This window comes from Apium graveolens, chromosome 6, assembly GCF_009905375.1.
Source record: "Apium graveolens cultivar Ventura chromosome 6, ASM990537v1, whole genome shotgun sequence".
Classification (NCBI taxonomy): Eukaryota; Viridiplantae; Streptophyta; class Magnoliopsida; order Apiales; family Apiaceae; genus Apium; species Apium graveolens.
The window spans coordinates 234,799,828-234,822,291 of NC_133652.1; the positions used below are offsets into that span (position 1 = coordinate 234,799,828).

At 35.3% G+C, this 22,464-nt stretch overlaps 1 non-coding gene across 1 annotated transcript; it reads right to left on the bottom strand.

The window, feature by feature from the left end:
• Positions 1–9,938: 9,938 nt before the first annotated feature.
• LOC141669885 (small nucleolar RNA R71) lies at positions 9,939–10,045 on the bottom strand. Its single transcript, XR_012554131.1, has one exon. It is a non-coding gene; the product is annotated as a small nucleolar RNA R71 (small nucleolar RNA).
• Positions 10,046–22,464: the final 12,419 nt, after the last annotated feature.

Consider the following 22,464-nt stretch of genomic DNA (forward strand, 5'->3'; position numbering starts at 1 on the left):
CTTTCAAATTCTATACACACACTTCTTCTCAAAAGCTTTCTCTCTCTTCTATATACTTAAATATATACAAGGTTTTTGAAATCCAAGCTTAGCTTCACCTAACCAAGATTTATCCCACCAAGTGAGCTCATCCACTACCACTTCCTAGCCTCCTGAAGGGCTGCCCAATTTCGACCAAAGTTCCAAAATCCGGCCGAACCTTGTTAGGTCCCAATGTGTCTGTAGAAAGGGGGGTTGAATACAAACACTACCGAATAATCGAATTAAATGCGGAATAAAAAATGTGAAACAAAATTCAAGTTAAATAAAAATATTATTAAACTTGAAAGGTGTTACAACAACTGTATCGATTACAAGGAATTAATCTCAAATTAATTATCACAAATCTAGAATAAATTCGACATGAACTTTTTCTATTTTTGTAATAAAAAGATTCAAATGCTAAACGCAATTTGAGATTAAGTTCTAGGGATTTTGATCCGCTAGATTGTTACACAAGAACAAGATAAAGATTTCTAGTTGATTGGATTTAACTTTACAATCTAGAAATTGATCTTGAATAAAGCAGATGAAAATGAAATATGTGCTGCGGCTGCTGTGTTCTTGTTTTTTTGACTTGTGTATTGGATAATGAAGAATGAATGCTTCTGCTTCTTTTAATCAATTCAGCTGAATGAAAATAGAGCTGGCATGACAATCCTTTGGCTCAATAAGACAATTGGTAGGACTATCTTTAGAGCTAGCAAGACAATCAGAATGAACTAGCAAGACTTTCGGTATGACAATCAATTGTCATACCGATTGTCATAGTAGTTCAAACAGATTATTTTTGCTGAAAATAAATAGATTTAAATCCTATACTAATTCTGGTAAGACAATCCTTTTGAATTAGCATGACTTTCGGTATGACTATTGATTGTCACACCGATTGTCATACTAATACAATCAGTTGTCTTGTTGAATTAAACAGATTTTTAAACCAATTTAAATTCTGAAAATTCTTAATATTAATTCAGAATTAATTAATCAATTAATTCAATTAATCAAATAAATTAATCTTTGCAGATATAATTTATTTTCTTAATTAAATTATATGACTTAATTAATTAATAGAGAATTAATACTAATCTTGAGCAGCATCCATTCTTCTGTAAATCTTCTGAAAATCACTGAAAATTATGAATCAATTCCACCACTTCAACGTTGACACTCGATGTACTGTCTGGTTCATGAGTGACTAACTTCCGTGACGTTTCTTCATGTCTTAACTTTGATACTCTGATTTTCTTCAGATTAAATCCTTGTAATTAATGATACCCTGACGAGATCTCTGTCACTTGATTAAATCCACACTCTTGATTTATATCACTGAGGCATGATCAATTTCTTGAACTTCTTCCAGTGAATTAATTCCTCAAGTCTGTAAATGAACCTTGTCTCTGAATCCTTTGACAGATATTACTCTGTGAGATCTCTTTTGACGGTAGATCCACTATTTACTTATTACATTCTTATTTGAGTTGAGTTGAATCCTCGAATATACAAATAGGCTATAACATATGACTTACAATCTCCCCCTATTTGTTTGTTAGACAATAACACATAAATACCTAGAGGATAACTCAACTAACAAATAAGAAAAAGATATAAAAAGAAATACAAAGTAAATAGTAGAAAAGTTCTGGACTAGATTTAACATTTTAAAGATTCCAAGTAGATGTTCCTCTAGACTGAACATATCTTCAAGTAGTTCCATCTTCATTTGTACAACCACATTTCCTGTTGAGAAGCCCATATCTCTCTTGCTTCTCCCCCTATGAGAATCAACTGATTAAAGAAGATCACCTTCGTTTACCACCTCTCCCGTACAATAGGATCCGCAGATAAAAACCAATGGTACTCCCCTTTTGAAAACAGCTTCTTTCCTTACTTAGAAAATCACCTTGTGTTTACCACCTCTCCCGTACAATAGGATCCGTAGTTACAAACAACAATGGTGTGGTGTAGTGTACATGTAGGATCTTTTTCTTACTCCCTGCTATTTCTCCCCCTTAGTTGAGGAATCCTCCAAACTATTACTTAAGCTTTTATCTCCCCCTTAAAGAAGGAATGTATGCCGTCGTCTGAAGGAGTTCTCATATATCACTTGGTTGGAAAAGAAATAACAAGTAGTTTCTCTTTCTTCCTCACTGTGAGTGTGTGATTCTGTTTAGTGTACCTCACATGTGTTTCGCTCTTCTCTCCACTCATGTTTACACTCATTCTCACAAGTGTATCACTTTTCTCTCATAGCTCCATAATCCAGCTGTACCTGCAAGGAAAATCACCTTAGCCATCCTTAAGGAGGTCATAGGTGGTGCAATGGGAGTTCACAAATCCCCATCCTTGTTAAACTCGTCAGATGAATCTGAGTCATAATCTACAAGTTGCTAGTTTCCCTTTTAGGGTTCCAGATTTGAATTCTGGGAAGGTAAACAATGATCCAACGAATTTAGCATAAAGATCAAAGTTCCCTTCTAATGTCTGTGAAGACATTTCCTTGTGACTCATCAGGTAATATCTGAATCATTGTCAACAAGTTGCCGATCTGCACCTATGTCAGATCCACTATCCGCAGATACATCCAGGGGATTTAAGCCTGGGGAGGTAGACACTGACCACTGACATATGGCTTTTGGATCAATATCCTCTCCTAACACCTGTAAAGGCAATTGGTCCACTAACGAACCTTGAACAATCGAATCTGACCTTAAAATGGTCGAAACTCTTATTTCCGTCAACTCATCCTTTGTGTGTGTAACCTTTCCTTGTGCATCAAGAATTGTTTATATTTGAAATGGTGACACTACATCGGATACCTTGGCCGATAGGCAAATTTTAATAGACACACCCTGTTGAGAGAATGAATCTAGTAACTGTTTTTGTGCCTTTTCAGCCATTACATCTTTTTGAGAAGATGTATGGGGGCTAGCAGTTGTCTCGGTTTAAATACTACTCATCTATGTAGGAGACAGAGTTACTGGGTTGACTTCAGAACCTTCCTTATGTGGTGCACTAAGGCACTATCTCCCTCGCGCTCATCCATACTACATTTAGTGGTAAGAGAGTATTGGTTGGTTCTGTTTCTGTGTTTGTCTTTTACAGTCTGGGATAGATGTTGTGGGTTTTCAACCTCATGACTGTCAATAAAAGAAAGTCATTGGAGACTGAACCTGTATCACAGAACATATGGTAATAGAGAGAAAATGATTTACAATAGTGATTTCAAAAGATTTTACATGACATAAGAAATCACTAATGTATAAAGAAGTTTGATTTTGTTTTTTTTAATATGAATGAGTTTTTGATAAAAACATTGATCACTTAGGGTAAAGTCTAAGTAATTCTCATTCATGTCAAAAGCTTACAAATATCTGCAACATAATGTTAACAACATATCATTGACCGATACTTGTCAAGCACTTTAGATACTAATTGTTATGTTGCATAAGATTTAAAATAAAATAAAAATAAAAAATAATACAATACAAATAATAATAATAAAAACAAATATCAATGAATTAAATACCAAATATCTATCAACAAGATATCAACATACAATTTCATATATCATACAATATTTACAATTACAGAAAATACAAATAAAAACTTATATAAATATAGCAAAAATATAGAAACTATTTACAAGTTCAATGATAACATTACCAGCTTGCAAACAGCCATATCCCTCGGATAAACCTTTGCTGTTATCTCCAAAGGTAACCAGGGGGCCAGCTTTCTCAATCCACATTTGATAGCAGGGCTCTATCTCCGGTCATATGTCTTGATGATCCACTGTCAAGAATCCACACTACCGGTTACACCTGTTTAATGCCCTGCACTACAAATGGATTAGACCTTCTTCGGAACCCAAACTTGGTTGGGCCCGGCATACTTGTAGAATTGTCCTTTGTCAGGCAAAAAAACATTTTTAATTTTAATGGTCTCAACATCCTCAATGACTGAACATTTGACCTTGTAAACAGCCTTAACAAATTTCTGTTTAAGCTTAGGCACAAATGTCTCCTTTCTAGCCTTAGAAGGACTAGCAGTCTTAGACCTCTCATGCTTCTTGTTATTCACATGCTGATGAGGAGTAGTCTTATCATTAGAAACATGCTTACCATTAAAATAAGCATACATCATATTAAAAGCACAAGACATACAATTAGAAACACCACATGCTTTATGAGAGTGATTAACAGCAGGCAATTTATGCATGGTAGTCATGGCTTTTTTGTTTTCCAACTCATGTGTGTCTGAGTTAGTCTCAGTTGCTTTCACAACTTTGACTAGAACTTTCGACACACTCGACTTGGAAACAACCTTCTCATTAGCAAGATCTTCAGCACGCATTTCTTCTTGAATAACAGAAGAGGTCGCATCAAATGGTTCAGCAATTGATGGTTTATAGAGGGGTTCATCAACACCCTTAAGCACATATGGTACTTCCCTCCCTTTAGCACATACACGAGGAGGGGAGTTTATGCCTAATTCTCCAATAGAAACATTGTAATCATAACCTATTCCAGATGTTTGATTAACAGATTGCTTACTGTAGAACTCTTTAGCCTTCGAACAAGAATTGAAGTAGGCTCTAACCTTAGTCTCAAGACCGGTGATCTTGTCTTTGAGAATAGTTTCGAGTTTTCTATAACAGTCAACTCTATTCTTTAGAAAAGATACTTTTTCTTTTAATTTGTCTTGATTAATGTGCACAAGTCTTAATTCATTGACCTCTTTCTCAAGGTCTGTGATCTGTAAACTTAACAGTTCATTATCACGACGTGCACAATCTAAGTTACCTCTTAGATGATAAACCATTTCAGCATCAGAAAGTTTTACCTCTATTCTTGACGATGAAGCTTTTCCATCAATAGCCATAAGAGCAAGATTTCCTTCATCTTCATCTTCACTGTCAGTACATCCCAGCTTCTTCCCTTTGCCAGATAAGCCCTTTCAGAGTTCTTTCTTACTTGCTTTGGCTTCCTACATTCTGGTGGCAAAGTGTCCCAACTCATTGCAGTTATAGCATCTAATGGTGCTCCGATCAACCATCCCTGTTTTGTATCCACCACTGCTGGTGTTAGAGGATGAAGATCCACCTTTCTGGAATTTGTTGTAGTTAGACTTGTACTTAAGCTTGGGATTCCTCTTAAATCTGACATGGGAGAATCTCTTGACAATTTGGGCCATTGACTCGTCTTCCAATTGCTCCAGCTCTTCCAAGGAATAAAAATCATCACTTGATTGATTTGTAGTAGGAGGATCATATTCTGCTACTAACATATTTTCCTCAGCCTTGGAACACTGTACCATTCTCTCCAATTGTTGAGATTGCTGTTGTTGTTGACCTTCAGCTACAAGTGCAGTAGATGTGCTGACCATTCTATCCTTCTCGTAGACTTCCTTCTGTTGAATCTGCTCCAACTCATAGGTTTTTAACACTCCATAGATCCTGTCCAAAGAAATCTCACTCAGATCTCTAGCTTCTCTAATGACAGTGATTCTATGTTCAAGATGAGTTGGCAGTGTTAAAAGGAACTTTTTGTTGACCTCCCTGATTGAATAAAATTTTCCATTGATGTTCAGGTTGTTGATCAATGCATTGTACCTCTCAAACACTTCAGTAATTCCTTCTCCTGGATTTGATTTGAAATGTTCATACTCAGAGGTTAGGATCTCCAACTTGTTCTCCCTAACTTCCTTTGTGCCTTCATTGATCACCTCAATAGTTTCCCACATGTGTTTGAAATTTTTACAGTTCATCACATGTCTGTTCATCAAGGGATCAAGGGAATCAATTAAAATTAATTGAAGGCTGGCATCCAAGGAGGCTTCATCTTTTTCAGCAGGAGAAAAATCCTCAGGATCTTTAGGATAGGTTCTGGCTTTGGTGATCACAACATCATCTACTATCACCTCCGGTTCAATAACCATCGGAGTTCTTATCCCCTTCTTCAACAAGTTTGAATATTTGGGATTTGCCACTTGTAAAAATTAGAGCATCTTCTTCTTCCACATAATATAATTCTCTTTATCAAATTGTGGAATTTTAACGGTTCCAACTTTTTGTGAAGTCATTATGAATTTTTGAATGAATAAAAATTCAAGGAGTTGAAAAATCACAAAAGTCTAGGATCTTGATTTGTTCGTTAATCAGAAGGCTCTGATACCAATTGTTAGGTCCCAATGTGTTTGTAGAAGGGGGGGTTGAATACAAACACTACCGAATAATCGAATTAAATGCGGAATAAAAAATGTGAAACAAAATTCAAGTTAAATAAAAATATTATTAAACTTGAAAGGTGTTACAACAACTGTATCGATTACAAGGAATTAATCTCAAATTAATTATCACAAATCTAGAAAAAATTCGACATGAACTTTTTCTATTTTTGTAATAAAAAGATTCAAATGATAAACGCAATTTGAGATTAAGTTCTAGGGATTTTGATCCGCTAGATTGTTACACAAGAACAAGATAAAGATTTCTAGTTGATTGGATTTAACTTTACAATATAGAAATTGATCTTGAATAAAGCAGATGAAAATGAAATATTTGTTGCGGCTGCTGTGTTCTTGTTTTTTTGACTTGTGTATTGCATAATGAAGAATGAATGCTTCTGCTTCTTTTAATCAATTCAGCTAAATGAAAATAGAGCTGGCATGACAATCCTTTGGCTCAGTAAGACAATCGGTAGGACTATCTTTAGAGCTAGCAAGACAATCAGAATGAACTAGCAAGACTTTCGGTATGACAATCAATTGTCATACCGATTGTCATAGTAGTTCAAACAGATTGTTTTTGCTGAAAATAAATAGATTTAAATCCTATACTAATTCTGGTAAGACAATCCTTTTGAATTAGCATGACTTTCGGTATGACTATTGATTGTCATACCGATTGTCATACTAATACAATCAGTTGTCTTGTTGAATTAAACAGATTTTTAAACCAATTTAAATTCTGAAAATTCTTAATATTAATTCAGAATTAATTAATCAATTAATTCAATTAATCAAATAAATTAATCTTTGCAGATATAATTTATTTTCTTAATTAAATTATATGACTTAATTAATTAATAGAGAATTAATACTAATCTTGAGCAGCATCCATTCTTCTGTAAATCTTCTGAAAATCACTGAAAATTATGAATCAATTCCACCACTTCAACGTTGACACTCGATGCACTGTCTGGTTCATGAGTGACTAACTTCCGTGACGTTTCTTCATGTCTTAACTTTGATACTCTGGTTTTCTTCAGATTAAATCCTTGTAATTAATGATACCCTGACGAGATCTCTGTCACTTGATTAAATCCACACTCTTGATTTATATCACTGAGGCATGATCAATTTCTTGAACTTCTTCCAGTGAATTAATTCCTCAAGTCTGTAGATGAACCTTGTCTCTGAATCCTTTGACAGATATTACTCTGTGAGATCTCTTTTGACGGTAGATCCACTATTTACTTATTACACTCTTATTTGAGTTGAGTTGAATCCTCGAATATACAAATAGGCTATGACATATGACTTACAAACCTCCAGTGAATTGTTCCGGCAAACTTTTCCGACCGTTTTCTAAAAGTGGTAATTTTTAACTTTTTCTTTGAGTTTCTTTTATTTGAGCTTTGTACTTAATTTCTCTACTTCATCTCAAGCTCTAATACTAGATCTCCTATAAAGAAGGTTCTCAAAGAAAAGAGAACAAAGATTCAAACTCCGAATTCGAATAAGTATTTGATCTTCAAAAAGAAGATCTATAAAATACAAGTACTTAAATCTCTATAACTCCTCACGAGTGAGATTTCATAGATCTTTATAACTCCTCACGAGTGAGATTTCATATTTGACAAACCTTGCGAGTTGGCCAATCACTTGCACTTTATTTATCTCGATCTTGGTGATGAGTGGATTTTATATCTACTTGGAATACTTCATTACATGCTTAAGTTGGTGTTTTGGACTCAATTTATTGGTATTTTTGATGTGTTTTTTGTGTTATTGCATTTCAGGCATCAGTTAAAGGAAGAAAGAAGATTTTCAAAGAATTATACTGAAAATAGATCATAATTGGAAGTCTAGGACATTCTCAGTTGTATAGAATCTCGTTAGCTTCGCGTGGGCAGTTGAATCGCCTAATTCTGACGAGCAGAACTCAAGATATGGTCAAAAGAAGAAATGTCAAAATTTTCCAGAAGGCCAGTGCGGCCGTGCCAGAACCAGCACGTCCGCGCCGCTGAAATCACTATTCCAGCGCGGCCGCGCCCGAAAATAGCGCGGCCGCGCCCGAAAATAGCGCGCCCGTGCCCTGTTTCTGCACCAGAATCCTGATTTTAGTCGAAATTGAAGATTTTGAGAGTCCTGGTCATCTTGGAGCCTATATATATCAATAAAAAGACGTTTTTAAAGAGAGGGAGACCTGAGAGAGAAATAAGAAGACCTAGAGAGCACGAGACGACTACGGAGAAGAAGACTTTTGTTTTCTTTAGTATAGTTGATACTTGGATGCTTGTTTTCAATTTGTCTTTGAACCCTAGTACTCTTATATTATTTATTATCATGTTTTCATTGGAACCCATGGTGACGATGAGTTCGATTATGAACTAATCGTTATCGTGGGGTTCTAACAAATTTACTTATGGATTTCTATAGTTAATTTGTTTCAATATCTTGGTGTGTGGTGATTAATTAATATCCTAGTATTGGTTGTGCTTATTCATCTTACGTGTGTAACTAACATATAAGATAGCGTGTTAATCTCTACTGAAGCGAAAGTGAATATAGAGGTTTAGAAATTGCCATGCTAACATAGGTTCATGTATTTTTTATGCATGATTTGTAGGTATTTTTAATCATCTTAATTGCCCTATGTAATCATAATAGATAACTTGCGCATTAAACCTTTATGTTGTCAAATTCTATAGACATATAGGGTCTCAACATAATTGGTGTCTATTTATCTTCTATCTCTTTTGTGGATGTCTGGTAGTAGAGTATTCGTGCAACGAAAGTTGGCGTTTACTAGTTTTGTGTTATCTGATTAGTTGTCATCACCATTGCATGCTAAGGTTCAGAACAATGACTTTGAATGAAGTAGTAATGAAGTTAGAATCCCATGTTTATCTCATATATTTAATTCAATCACTTTTAATCTTAGTTTTGCATATTAGTTTAATCTTAGTTATAAACAACCCAACTTGTTATTGTCTTAACATTTAACGATAACCATACATTGTTGCATAGGTGTATAATCTATAATTAACCAAAACCAGTCATTGTGGGAAAGAATCTGATTTATATCTTATGCTACTTACGAACGCGTATCCTTGCATGTAATTTTAGCGCGTGTTTTAGCTCTAACAAGTTTTTGGCGCCGCTACCGGGGACTCGGTGTTAATTTAGTTTATGTGCTTGTCATCAGTGGTCGTTAAAGTTCACTGGCTCAGTTTTTTTTGTCTTTCACAGTTTACTTGTTTGTGTTTCAGGTACCCATTACAATGGGAGATCCAACAGCAACAACGAAATCATTGATGGATTATTCTCAACCAAAGATCAATGACATTCAATCTAGCATTGTCAGGCCAGCTATCGTAGCTCATACCTTTGAGATCAAGCCTGGCATAATTCAGATTGTACATAATTTAATTCACTTTGGGGGTGCTCCAATATAAGATCCTAATATGCATATCAGGGATTTCATAGAGATCTGCGACACCTTCAGGTTCAATGGTGTGTCTGAGGATGCGGTGAGACTGAGACTGTTCCCATTCTCTCTGAGGGACAAGGCTAAAAGCTACTTACACTCTCTACCAGCTGGTTCGATTACTACTTGGGAAGATCTTGCTCAAAAGTTTCTCACTAAATTCTTCCCTATAGCGAAGACAACCGTAATCAGGAATGCTATTTCTCAATTGGCGCAGCAATCAGGAGAAACTCTATATGAAGCTTGGGAGCGCTACAAGGAGATGCTTAGGAAGTGTCCTCATCATGTCATGCCTGATTGGATGATCATCAATTGCTTCTATAACGGTTTGGGAGCACAGTCAAGACCCATGCTCGATACAGCATCAGGTGGAACATTATGGGCAAACAGTTATGAGGAAGCTTATGAGCTAATTGAACTGATGGCTGCTAATGAATATCAGTATCCAACCCAGAGATTGCCACGGGGCAAGGTAGCATGAGTTCTTAAGGTGGATACAGCTACAACTATCACTGCTCAACTAAAGGTGTTGTCTATGAAGATCGATTCTATGGCTAACTATGGTGTTCATCAGATAGTCAGTATTTGTGAGTTGTGTGCAGGTGTGCATGCGACGGAGCATTGTGTTATATATAGTGAATCAGCTCAGTTTGTGAGCAACTTTAAGCGATCGTAACAACCAGTTCCAGAAACTTATCATCCTGACAACTGGAATCATTCTAACTTCAGCTGGAGCAACAATCAGAATGCGATGCAACAGTCGTTCCAGCAGTTTGGAAACAAGCAATTCAATCCTCCTGGTTTTCAGCAACAATTTGCACCAAGACAATAACTCCAACTTCAATAACAAACTCATGGAGGTGCAGGTCTATCTTCAAATGAAAAATATGAATTGGAAAAGTTGCGGCTTATGTGCAAAAACCAGGCTCTTATATGCCAAATCCAAGCTATTTCTATCAAGGCTCTAGAGAATCAAATAGGGAAAATTGTTAATGCCTTATTAAATCAACCACCAGGAACGCTTCCTAATGATACAGAAGCCAATCCAGGAAAGAGGGAAGTTAAAGAACAGTTGCACGCCATCACCTTGAGGTCTGGAAAGGTCACAATCCCCCAAATTCAGCAAGACGAAGAGTTTGAGAATTCTTTCTAGAATGCAGGTGCGTCTGCACCCTTACCAATTCCAGAAAATGAGATTGTAGCTGAAAAAGTAGTGTAGAAGGATGCCGAGGTGCAATCAAGGAAGAAAACTGTGGAATACACTCCTCATGAGGGTAATATAGGGGAGAAATAGGCCTATCCTCCACCTCCTTTTCCTAAGAGGCTGCAGAAGCAGAAGTTGGACAAGTAATTTGCTAAGTTTCTGAAGGTGTTCAAGAAACTTCACATCAACATACCTTTCGCTGAAGCTTCTTGAACAAATGCCTAGCTATGCAAAGTTTATGAAAGGTATTCTCTCTCGAAAAGTGAAGCTCGATGATTTAGAGACCATTACTCTTACGGAGGAATGCAGTGCTGTGCTGCAACAGAAGTTTCCTCCAAAGCTTAAAGATCCTGGAAGCTTTAATATTTCTTGCACCATCGGAAACTTGTCATTTGACAAATGTTTGTGTGATTTGGGAGATAGCATCAATCTGATGCCTTTTTCTATCTTCAAAAAGTTGGGTTTACCTGATCCAAAGCCTACATATATGTCCTTGCAGTTGGCCAATCATTCTATTACATATCCACGAGGCATTGTGGAGGATGTCTTGGTCAAAGTAGATAAACTCATCTTTCCTGCTGACTTTGTAATTCTTGATTTCGAGGAGGATAAGAAGATTCCCAATATCTTGGGGAGACCATTCTTAGCTACTGGTCGAACTATGATTGATGTGCAAAAAGGAGAGCTTACGATGAATGTTCAAGATCAGAAGGTCACTTTTAATGTGTTCAAGGAAATAAAGTTACCCACAGATAAAGAAAAGTGCTTTAAAGTAGAACGGATCGACTCTATCATAAATTCGGAGCTTGAGCAACTACCAAAGTCACATACCTTAGAGAGAGCCTTAATAGGTGAATCAGTTAGTGAAGATGAAGGAGGAGAAGAGCATCTGTAGGTTTTAAATGCACCTCCATGGAAGAGGAAGTTGGATATTCCTTTCGATTCTCTTGGGTTAGTAGAGCTGAAAATTTTTCAAGAGTGTCTTGAGCCGACTATTCAAGAAGCTCCCACACTTGAGCTCAACCCACTTCCAGATCACTTGAGTTATGCATTCTTAGGTGCACCCCCTGACAAAGGGTTAAAATATATCTATGAAAATCTCAAGGGTGACCAGCCGGTTCCTTCCATGATTACAGATGATCCCTCTCATGCACCACAAACAGTTGATAGGTTTGGTTTTGGTGATGCACAGTATAGTGAAAGAGATATGTCCTAAGTCCAATCATGAATGAGGATTTAGGAATAACTTTTATGTAATCTGTTTTGATTTCATTGATATTAATAAAAGACTTGTTTTGTTTTTATTACGGGCTCTATCTATTTAAGTGTTTAAATAAGATATACCATAGTTTAGAGTAAAGCTTTTTATGGATTATGATGAGATCATAATAGTGAGACCTAAAATATGATAACTCTAAACTTAAATAGTTCCTGGTCATAGGATTACTAACTGGTAATTAATAATCCGCAAAGATCGGTATATATTATGCTTGCTTCATTATGAAGGATGTCTGTTCTTATAGATATTTGTGTGGTGACACTATAGCTAGTATGTAGGTGCTTATTATAGAATAAGTTCACTGAACATGACTCGCACAGCTGAACAACTGATGAAGTTCACTCACGTGTCAACAGTTGTTCACATAGTGATAGTTGTACAAGTATCCTTAGACTTGAGGTCATCATAGTCATCTTGTGTACACTGAACTATGCTTTGGTTTAGTTCTTAGTCTCCAGGGACAATTATTAGGGCTCTACTGGGTATAGGAATTTGTACACGAAGATAGTGTATGATCAATAAAGGATCTACCCCTTCCAGTGAAGGAAGAGAATGTTCAAAGCTGATCCACTTATGCTAGTTCAGGAATCTCTGGCCAGAGTGAATGAAATTAGAAAGGAGTTTCTAATTTACAGAGAACTGAACATAGTGAATGGGAAAGCAAATGATTAAATTAGATAGGCTTGACACAAGATCCATGCCTTGTATTTAATCAGGACATTGGAGGGTAGAAGGAGTTAATTGTACGGTAACTATTCACTGACAGGTTCTTGGTATTCTAAGCAGTGAATTCATATTATCCAGATAGTCGCGATATGTTGAGAAGCATCACTCACGATGTAGAATAAATATAATTAATCAGTTAATTATATTTAGTGAATTTTAATATTCATGTAAATAATTAATAAAAGTTTATTATTATTTATTTCTACTACCGGCATAATATTGAACCTACTGGGTCACACCATAAAAGAATATTTTCTTTGATGAAATAATGAGAGAGAGAATTATTTTCTAAATAGTTAAGAAAAGAAATAATGATTAAAATAGTTTTAATTATTATTAAAGCATTTTATGAAGATAAAATATGGGGGTTAATATATATAAAGATATATTATAAAACCCTAGGAGAGTCCTATAAATAGAATGAGATGGATGGCTCAAAAAACAAGACACATAATTTTGGTTTTGTGAAAATCCTAGCCTCCATCTTCTTCCTCTCTCTCTCTCTCTCTCTCCCAAAAACTCCATTTTTATAAAAGCTTAGTTTTATAAAAAGGTTCATCGAAGCGGATCGTTCTTGGTGGATACCGGTAGAGTGCTTCACACACTGAGGAGCAACTGCTAGCACTCCAATTTTATAAAGCTTCGACTCACGAGGTATGGTTACGATTCTTTAGTTTTTCCCTTTTATACGTTTTTCTATATGTGCGGTATATGGTTTTTACGGAATAAATTATTATTTCACGCTTCCGCTCATCCGTAAATTCCATCATTGGCATCAAAGCTAGGTTCTGCATATAGAGATTCATATAAAAAATTTCAGATTTTTTAATGCATGTATGGATTTGTTATGAATTTTGCAAGTTTATTTGGATTTAATTATCAATTAATTAGAAATAATTTTTGCATGAGATTTTGACTACTGATCTGGGTTCTACAAGTGTTGTAGATCATCTAGGTATTTTTTCATAATTTTGTGATGTGTAGATTATTTGTTATGAATTTTTAAAAATTATTTTAATTAAAATTCATGAAATAATTATGCATGTGAATAATTATGATTAAAATTTGCACAAGGACCCATGGCTGATCTGGTATTTTTCTGCTACTCCCTGATTTGAGAAATCATATTATTTTGATTTTTATTAATTTATTAATTAAATGTTAATTAATTTATTAATAATAAAATTAAAATAATAAATTAATAAAGAGTTATTAATAAGGGAGTAAAGGGAAAGGGGGGTTACATCTCCTAATTGTAACAGCAGAAAAGGAAAAGACAAAAGCTGACAGAAAGAAAAAAAAAACCTGCTGTTGCCAACGGTCGGCCAGGTGCGGGCGCGTGAGACGCACGCGCGGGGTGTGTTGCACATTCCGTGAATGCGTTACACACTGTTGCGCATTTACGGAATGCGTTACACGCGTAAATGGCTCAACAGTGTTGTAACGCATTACGTACATGCGTTACAGCCCGTATGTCCACATTAAATTTGATTTTTTGGTAGTTTCGTAACTCCGTTTTGGGCGTGCAATATATCGTTGGATTCGTTTTTCCGAGACGGATCTAATGGAGTGGTCAAATATTTTTTTATATAAAAGTTTTGAACTGTTTATATTCCCAAAAGTGTTTTAAAGCATGTTTTAATTGTTTTAATTGCTTTTAAATGCTATAATAAATCCATACATCATTATATCAATGTGTGACATGATATTACTTGCATGCTTACTTGTTTATTTATTTTAATATATGAGATATATGTCTGTGTTTACCATGCGATGATAGATTTAGGTGAACTTAAATCAATATAAGGTGTGCTCTAGAAAATCTAGAATAAGAATTATTTCTTGCCTTGACAATATTATTATGAATACAATCATGAGATTCTTGTGTTTATGAAACACGTAATTAAATATGAATTTTCAATTTTGAGAGAAAGGATGATTCTGTCAACAACAGATTTCTATCTGTAAGAAAGGGTTATTAAGTGACGCCTCTTGACAATGCTCCACCCGATCTGGGAATCATCTGATTATCGATTATTGATTTGAAATATTTAATTTAAAAGGAAGAATCTTTTTATAATATGATTATGATTGTAACGTAATATAATCCCTCTAAAATTAAATAATATCAAGTAGTAATTGGCCAATGACACAACATGCTTGTGTCGGTTATAGCCTTCCAACATGATAGAAAGTGGTTCTTATTTTTAAATCATTGTCGTTTCGTGCTACAGCCGAGGGCTTTGATTTCGAAATAAGAAATACTTGTCTATTACATAGAGATGTGTACATTGAATTAGAATCTAAAGGTCGTTACGTGCCACAGCCATGGGCCGTTGGAGACTGATTCAATTGTACGGAATGTTGGGTTAGACTTGACTTAGAATATTGAGTTTGTCGTGCCACAGCCGTGACTCAAGTATTCAAGAGGCTAAAGTTTGATTAGGGAATAACATAAGATGTAATTGACAAGAGTTGTCTGCCTATTGAACATTACATAGCGGTTCGTGCCACAACCGAGGTTGTGTGATGGAATGTAGGATCCCTATTCCCACCAGCATTATGAATGCTTATTTTTCACGTAGGGGGTTGAATAAATTAGATAAACTAGTGGGAGCCACTTATGAATAAAGACCCGATTCATATAGTGTTTTGAAATGAAATTGAATATTTGCTAAGTGTTGTTATGTGTTTATCATTTACAGATTTACTATATTCGTTATGTCTTCTGCACTATCACTCCGGAGTATACTAGATGCTCACAAGTTGACTGGTCCTAATTTTGCTGACTGGCATCGAAACTTGAGAATTGTTCTCAGGGTGGAGAAGCTGGAATATGTGCTTGACTCACCTAAGCCTACTGAACCTGTTAACGATTCACATAATGATGAACATGTTGTGTATCGTAAATGGATAGATGATGCAAATGTTGCTCAATGCATCATGCTAGCTTCCATGAACATTGAGATACAGAAGCAGCATGAGCATATGGATGCTCACACTATCCTTATGCATCTACAAGAGTTGTATGATATGGCAGGGAGGACAACTTGATATGAGATATCGAAGGAGCTGTTCGGTTGTAGGATGTCTGAGGGATCATCCGTGAATGACCATGTACTTAAGATGATCAATTTGATTAAACGTCTTGGACAACTTGGTTTTGCCATGGATGGGGAGCTGAGCCAAGACTTGGTCTTGAAATTACTTCCGGGTTCGTTTTCACAGTTTGTTGTGAACTTTCACATGAATAAGCTGGATGTCAGCCTGGCTGAACTCCACAATATGTTGAAGACTGCGGAATCGAATTTTCCCCCTAAGAAGAGTTCTGTTCTTCTAATTGGTGAAGGTTCCAATCCTAAGAAAAGGAAGAGGAACCCTTCCAAAAAGAAGAAAGTAGGTGAAGAAAAGTCGGTTCCACCAAAAGCTGAAGACCCTAAGAGCAAAGTTGTTTGCTTTCACTGTAACAAGGTGGGGCACTGGAAGAGGAACTGCAAGGTTTACCTTGCAGAGTTGAAGAAGAAGAAGGGGAGTGAGACTACCGCTTCTGATTCAGGTATGTTCATGATAGAAATGAATATATCATTAATTCAAATTTCTACTTGGGTATTAGATACCGCCTGTGGTTCTTACATCTGTAATTCGTTGCAGGGACTAAGGAGAAGTAGGACTCTTGAGGAAGAGGAGGTGATTCTACTGATGAGAAATGGAGCAAGAGTTGCTGCTGAAGATGTAGGATCATTTCATTTACATATGCCTACGGGCAAGACTATTGTTTGAAATAATTGTTATTTTATTTCCTCGATTGTAAGGAATATTGTTTCTATTCCTATGTTGGATTTGGATGGTTTTTCATTTTATTATTAAGAATAATGAATGTTCTATCCTTAGAGATAATATTCTTTATTGACGTGGTATTTTAAATAATGGTCTGTATGTATGTGACATAATTTACTTCAGATTGAACAAACTAATAAAAGAAAAGGGATGATAAAAATCTCACTTTCTTTCGGCACTGCAGACTTGGTCATATTAGTGAAAATAGACTGCGGATATTGCATAAGGAAGGGTTACTTGACCCCTTTTGATTTTGAATCATATCCTACATACGAGTCTTGTCTATTGGGTAAAATGACCAAATCTCCATTTAGTGGACATGGAGAGAGGGCTGCAGATTTGTTAGGATTGGTACACACAGATGTATGTGGACTAATGTCTATGCAAGCCATGGGTGGATTTTCATACTTTATTACTTTCATAGATGATAGATCTAGATTCGGATATGTGTTTGATAAAACACAAGTCTGAAGCCTTTGAAAAGTTCAAAGAGTATAAGTATGAAGTGGAGAAACAAACCAAAAATGGTATTATAACTCTTCGATCAGATCGAGGTGATGAATACTTGAATGAAGAGTTTCTGGATTATCTCAAAGAAAAGGGTATAGTCTCCCAGTGGACTCCTCCAGATTGGTATCTGAAAGGAGAAATCGAACTTTGTTAGACATGGTTTGGTCCATGATGAGCTATGCGAATCTTCCAGTATTCTTATGGGGTTATGCATTGGAAACCTCAGCATATTTACTGAATAAGGTGCCTTCCAAATCTGTTCCTCAAACTCTATATGAGATATGGAAAGAAAGGAAACCGAGTCTTAAACACGTTAAGATTTGGGGATGTCCAGCTATGTCAAGAAAGTTTACCCAGATAAGCTGGAATCTCGATCCGTAAAATGTAGTTTTATGGGATATCCTAAAGAGACTTTAGGGTATTACTTTTACACCGATCATCGGGTGTTTGTCTCCAGACATGCTACCTTCTTGGAAAAGGAGTTTATCCCTGAAGGAAACAGTGGGAGCAAAATTGAACTTGATGAAGTTCAAGAAGCACAAACTACTACGGATCAAGTGAAAACACCTGTTCAGACTGAACAACCTTCTGTGGAACAGCCCGTTTGTAGGTCAGAGAGAGTGTCTCGCCAACCTGAGAGGTATTATGGCCTTGTCATTGAGAATGACAATGAGTTGTCAATCATTGATGATGACAACCCTATGACCTATAATGAGGCTATGAGTAGTGTTGACTTAGAGAAATGGCAAAGTGCCATGAAATCCGAAATGGAATCTATGTATACGGTATACAAAAGAAAGATTAGAGCAGATGGCCAGGTGGAGACCTTTAAAGCCAGGCTTGTGGCAAAAGGATTCAAACAAAGGCAATGGATTGACTTTGATGAATCCTTTTACCTGTAGCCCTGTTAAAATCAGTTCGGATTTTGCTTGCGATTGCTGCTTACTACGACTATGAGATCTGGCAAATGGCCAGATGTTATTATCTTAGCATTGAACGATAACCATACATTGTTGCATAGGTGCATAATCTATAATTAACCAAAACCAATCTCTGTGGGAATGAATCTGATTTATATCTTATACTACTTACGAACACGTATACTTGCTTGTAATTTTAGCGCGTGTTTTCGCTCTAACACTTGGCCAAGATATTTCGTGAATATAGAAATAATTACGAAAGGTATCATATAATCCGCACTAACATCTTTAGTGTTCCGTGGGATTATAAATTGATCAATAGTACGCTTCGTAATTTTACAAATATTAAAGACAGATTAAATCACACGAGTTGGCCAATTACTTGCACTTTCTTTATCTCGATCTTGGCCAAAGCATAGTTCGTGTATATAGTATCATTACGAAAAGTATCGTATAATCCCTACTAACATCTTTAGTGTTCCGTGGGATTATAAATCGATAAATAGTAAACTTCGTAATCATCCGTCTAAGCTTCAAAGGTGGATTTAATCACATGATGTAAAGACCAAAATTTTTGACATCGGTAAAAGACCTTTATGAATAGTAACCTTATGTCTTAATAAAAACTTTTGCGACCACACCATATACAAGTTTTTAATTTAAGATTCCGAGTTTATATTGTGCTTATACGTACCAAATGAGTGTATGTAAACGCTATTAGTTTTTGTAGAAAATGAACTTTGAAAAATGACGGTATCTATGAACCATCAAGGACTACGAGAATCACAATATAGTTATAAATTTAAAATCCTACAAATTCAAATCCAAGTATGATACTTCAAAACATAAAGAAAGTATAAGAAAGGATTTATACCGCGAACCGTTTACGAGAATTTATTATGAAAATGAATAAGTGACTGAGCGAATGCATAAATGAATAAATAAACATATCAAACAAAGCTAACTATACAAGCTAACTAGAGTAAGAAACTAACCATCATCAAGTAACCAAATAGTAACCTAGCTAGATTGGAAATGATAACCTAAAGGCTAGTAATAGTAAACCTAAAGTCTAAATTAAGTAGCATAGCTTGCAAATCTAGGATGATAGCCAAGATATTCATGGATTTAGTAGTAATAGGATATACATAAATCTTCCAAGAGAAGTATTTCCAAGAAGCAACAAAACTCTCTCTGTCTCTCTCTTCAAAACACAATACTGATTTCAAGAACACCATGAAAATAAAAATTTATATCTCATGTTCTACTCATTCAAAAATCACCAAATTTTAACCAAAGATTCCTCATATCATGTACAAGGCACGTTAAAAATTTCATGGCCATTGGATTAGTATAGCATAGTCAAATCCTTGCTCAAAATTGGTGGTGAATAGTAACTCCGAAAATCTTTTTTTTTTCTCTTGATTTTCATGGCATGATTTAGGATCCTTAAGCATAACCAATCCCTCCCAAGGTTCAAACATAAATAAGAGAACCTCCCAAGATACCAAGAAAGGTATAAACCTTCATCCAAACTTTGTTTAAGTTTTAAGTTTCAAGAAAAGTAAGGATCTTGGATATAAGTATGGTTTTGATGATTGATTTGATATTATCTTGATGTTTAGTTAATTAGTTTTAAGGTTGATGATTTTTGCCTCAATAACAGTATTTTATTAAGAGGAGTTAGTGTTAAGATGATGATTTGATGGTTTTTGATGGTAATATAATGATTCCAGACGTAAACGAAACTCAGATCATAATTGTAACCTCGTTAAAATGAACAAAACTCAACTTAAGTTTATGCAGAGGTTCCCGAATTTATATACTGTAGTTTCTTAAAAAGTGAGACTTGATTATGATAGAAAATATTATGAGGATCATTTAGGCGCTTGAATCGCTTGATTTGAATTTACAGATCAAAAGTTATGAATATTTTAGTAAAAGTGATTTACGTGACAAAAACTGCTACAAACTACGAACTTTGTAAATATAAATGATTAACTTAAAAATATTTAAAAATCATGAAATATTTAAAGAAAGTAATAAATATAGTTTATTAACTTTCATAAAAATTTCAAGTAAAAATATTAATTTTTAAAATTTATAAAAATGTCGGAGCCGAGGTCGCGCGAAGTACGAACATAAAAAATAACCCCCTGTTAGAAACTGCTTCTTCGGGATATTAGCCCTCTGCCCAGAAAACTATTTTCAAACAATGTGTTCTAAATTTTGTCTAGATCGCGCACGTGAAAACGGTGTATCAATTGAGTTAACGGTTTGAGAGAAATCAACGTTTTAGTGGAAGCGGTATGAATAGTAAAACTCCGTAGTTGACCAAACTTTTAAAATGCTTTTCACCTAAATAAATTTATTTTATCAAAATGAAACTTTTATGATAAATATTAAAAGCACTCAAGAAACTCCTTGAGGTGGTTTCACCTAATATTAATTTTACGATTTTTTAAAAATGATAGAGTGCTAGTCGCGTAATAGTAATATTCGGTAAAGTCAACTCTAGAAGACTAATTTGACCGTTCATTTCGACCAAGGATTGATACTTATTTCGAGTCGGTTGAATATTGAAAATTATGAAGTATTGAACTTATTAGAATATAAGTTGGTGATGAGAGTAGGAATGCTAATTAAGATTATGATATTTGTTGATTAGAAAATCCGGAACGAGAGGAAGTCGGGAAACGTATCTTGGACTCCAGGCAAGTTTTCAAACCCTTCCTTGTAAGAACTGTTGTATTGTGCTTGCTTTAAATACTGTAATATATGCATGATAAATGTTTTACGGTGATTTATTTGTTATGTATTGAATCATAAGATATGATGATTTTGGTATAATAAAAGTACCATGTTAGATATATTTGGTAATGTCATGTCTAATATGATTTATGTTTAGTTTTCAGATCTTACTTAAACAGGACAAATCAGTACTTAATTGAAATCAGTACTTATAGTGAAGTCAAAACTTAAGTCATCAGTACTTAAGGTTCAGGAGATATTTATCAGAAGATAATATCAGGATTTAAAGGAAATATTCAGATAAGGAAGGCAACTGATTTACAGGAAGAGAAGATCTAGACAAATGTAAGAAGATATATGCATGAAGAAGGAATTCCGTGAAGAATGGAATACTTGGAGGAAAAGATATCTAATTGATATATTTTAGAAAGCAGAATTATATTCCATATCAATTAACGATTATCTTGTAACTGTGTAGTATATAAACACAGACATAGGGTTTACACTATAAGTGTTATCATTATCGAGAAGATTATTAATTGTAACCCTAGCAGCTCTCGTGATATTTGTTCATCACTAAGAGAGGACAGTTCCATACTGTAACAGAGTTTATTGTTTTGAATAAAGTTTGTTTTCTGTTACTTGAGTTATTAGAGTTCGATTTGATTGTGCTATACACTGTATTCACCCCCCTCTACAGTGTGTGTGACCTAACAAGTGGTATCATAGCCTATCTGTTAACACATAAATAGTTTAAGATCCAAAAACAATCATGTCTGAAGTAGAAACTCCAACTAAGCCCACCAAAACTGAAGAACCTTCAAAGACACAAATCCATAGCCGATATGAGGCTATTAGAGTTCCCATATTGAGACCATCTGAATATCCCATATGGAAGGCGAGGATGACCATGTTTCTGGAAGCAATAGATCTAGAATATCTTGATAGAATCAAGGAAGGGCCTCACAAACCAACCAAGCTCGTTGTTGCAGTTGCAGGTGAAGTAACAAAGTCAGTACCAAAGGAGAAGAGTGACTACACTGCGGAAGATATCGCATCAATTGCTAAAGATGCTAAGGTACGACACTTACTGCATAGTGCCATTGATAATGTAATGTCAAACAGGGTAATAAACTGCAAGACTGCAAAGGAGATATGGGATGCCTTGGAAACAAGATGTTAGGGAACTGATATGATTAAGAAGAATAGGAAGACAATACTCACTCAAGAGTATGAACACTTTGACTCAAAGGCTAATGAGTCATTGACTGATTTATATGATAGATTTGTCAAACTCTTGAATGACTTGTCACTGGTTGATAAGGAGTATGATCTTGAAGATTCAAACCTTAAATTCCTGTTGGCTCTTCCTGAAAGCTGGGATTTGAAGGCAACAACAATAAGAGACAACTATAATCTTGATGAAACAAATCTTGATGAAATTTATGGGATGCTCAAGACTCATGAACTTGAGATGGAACAA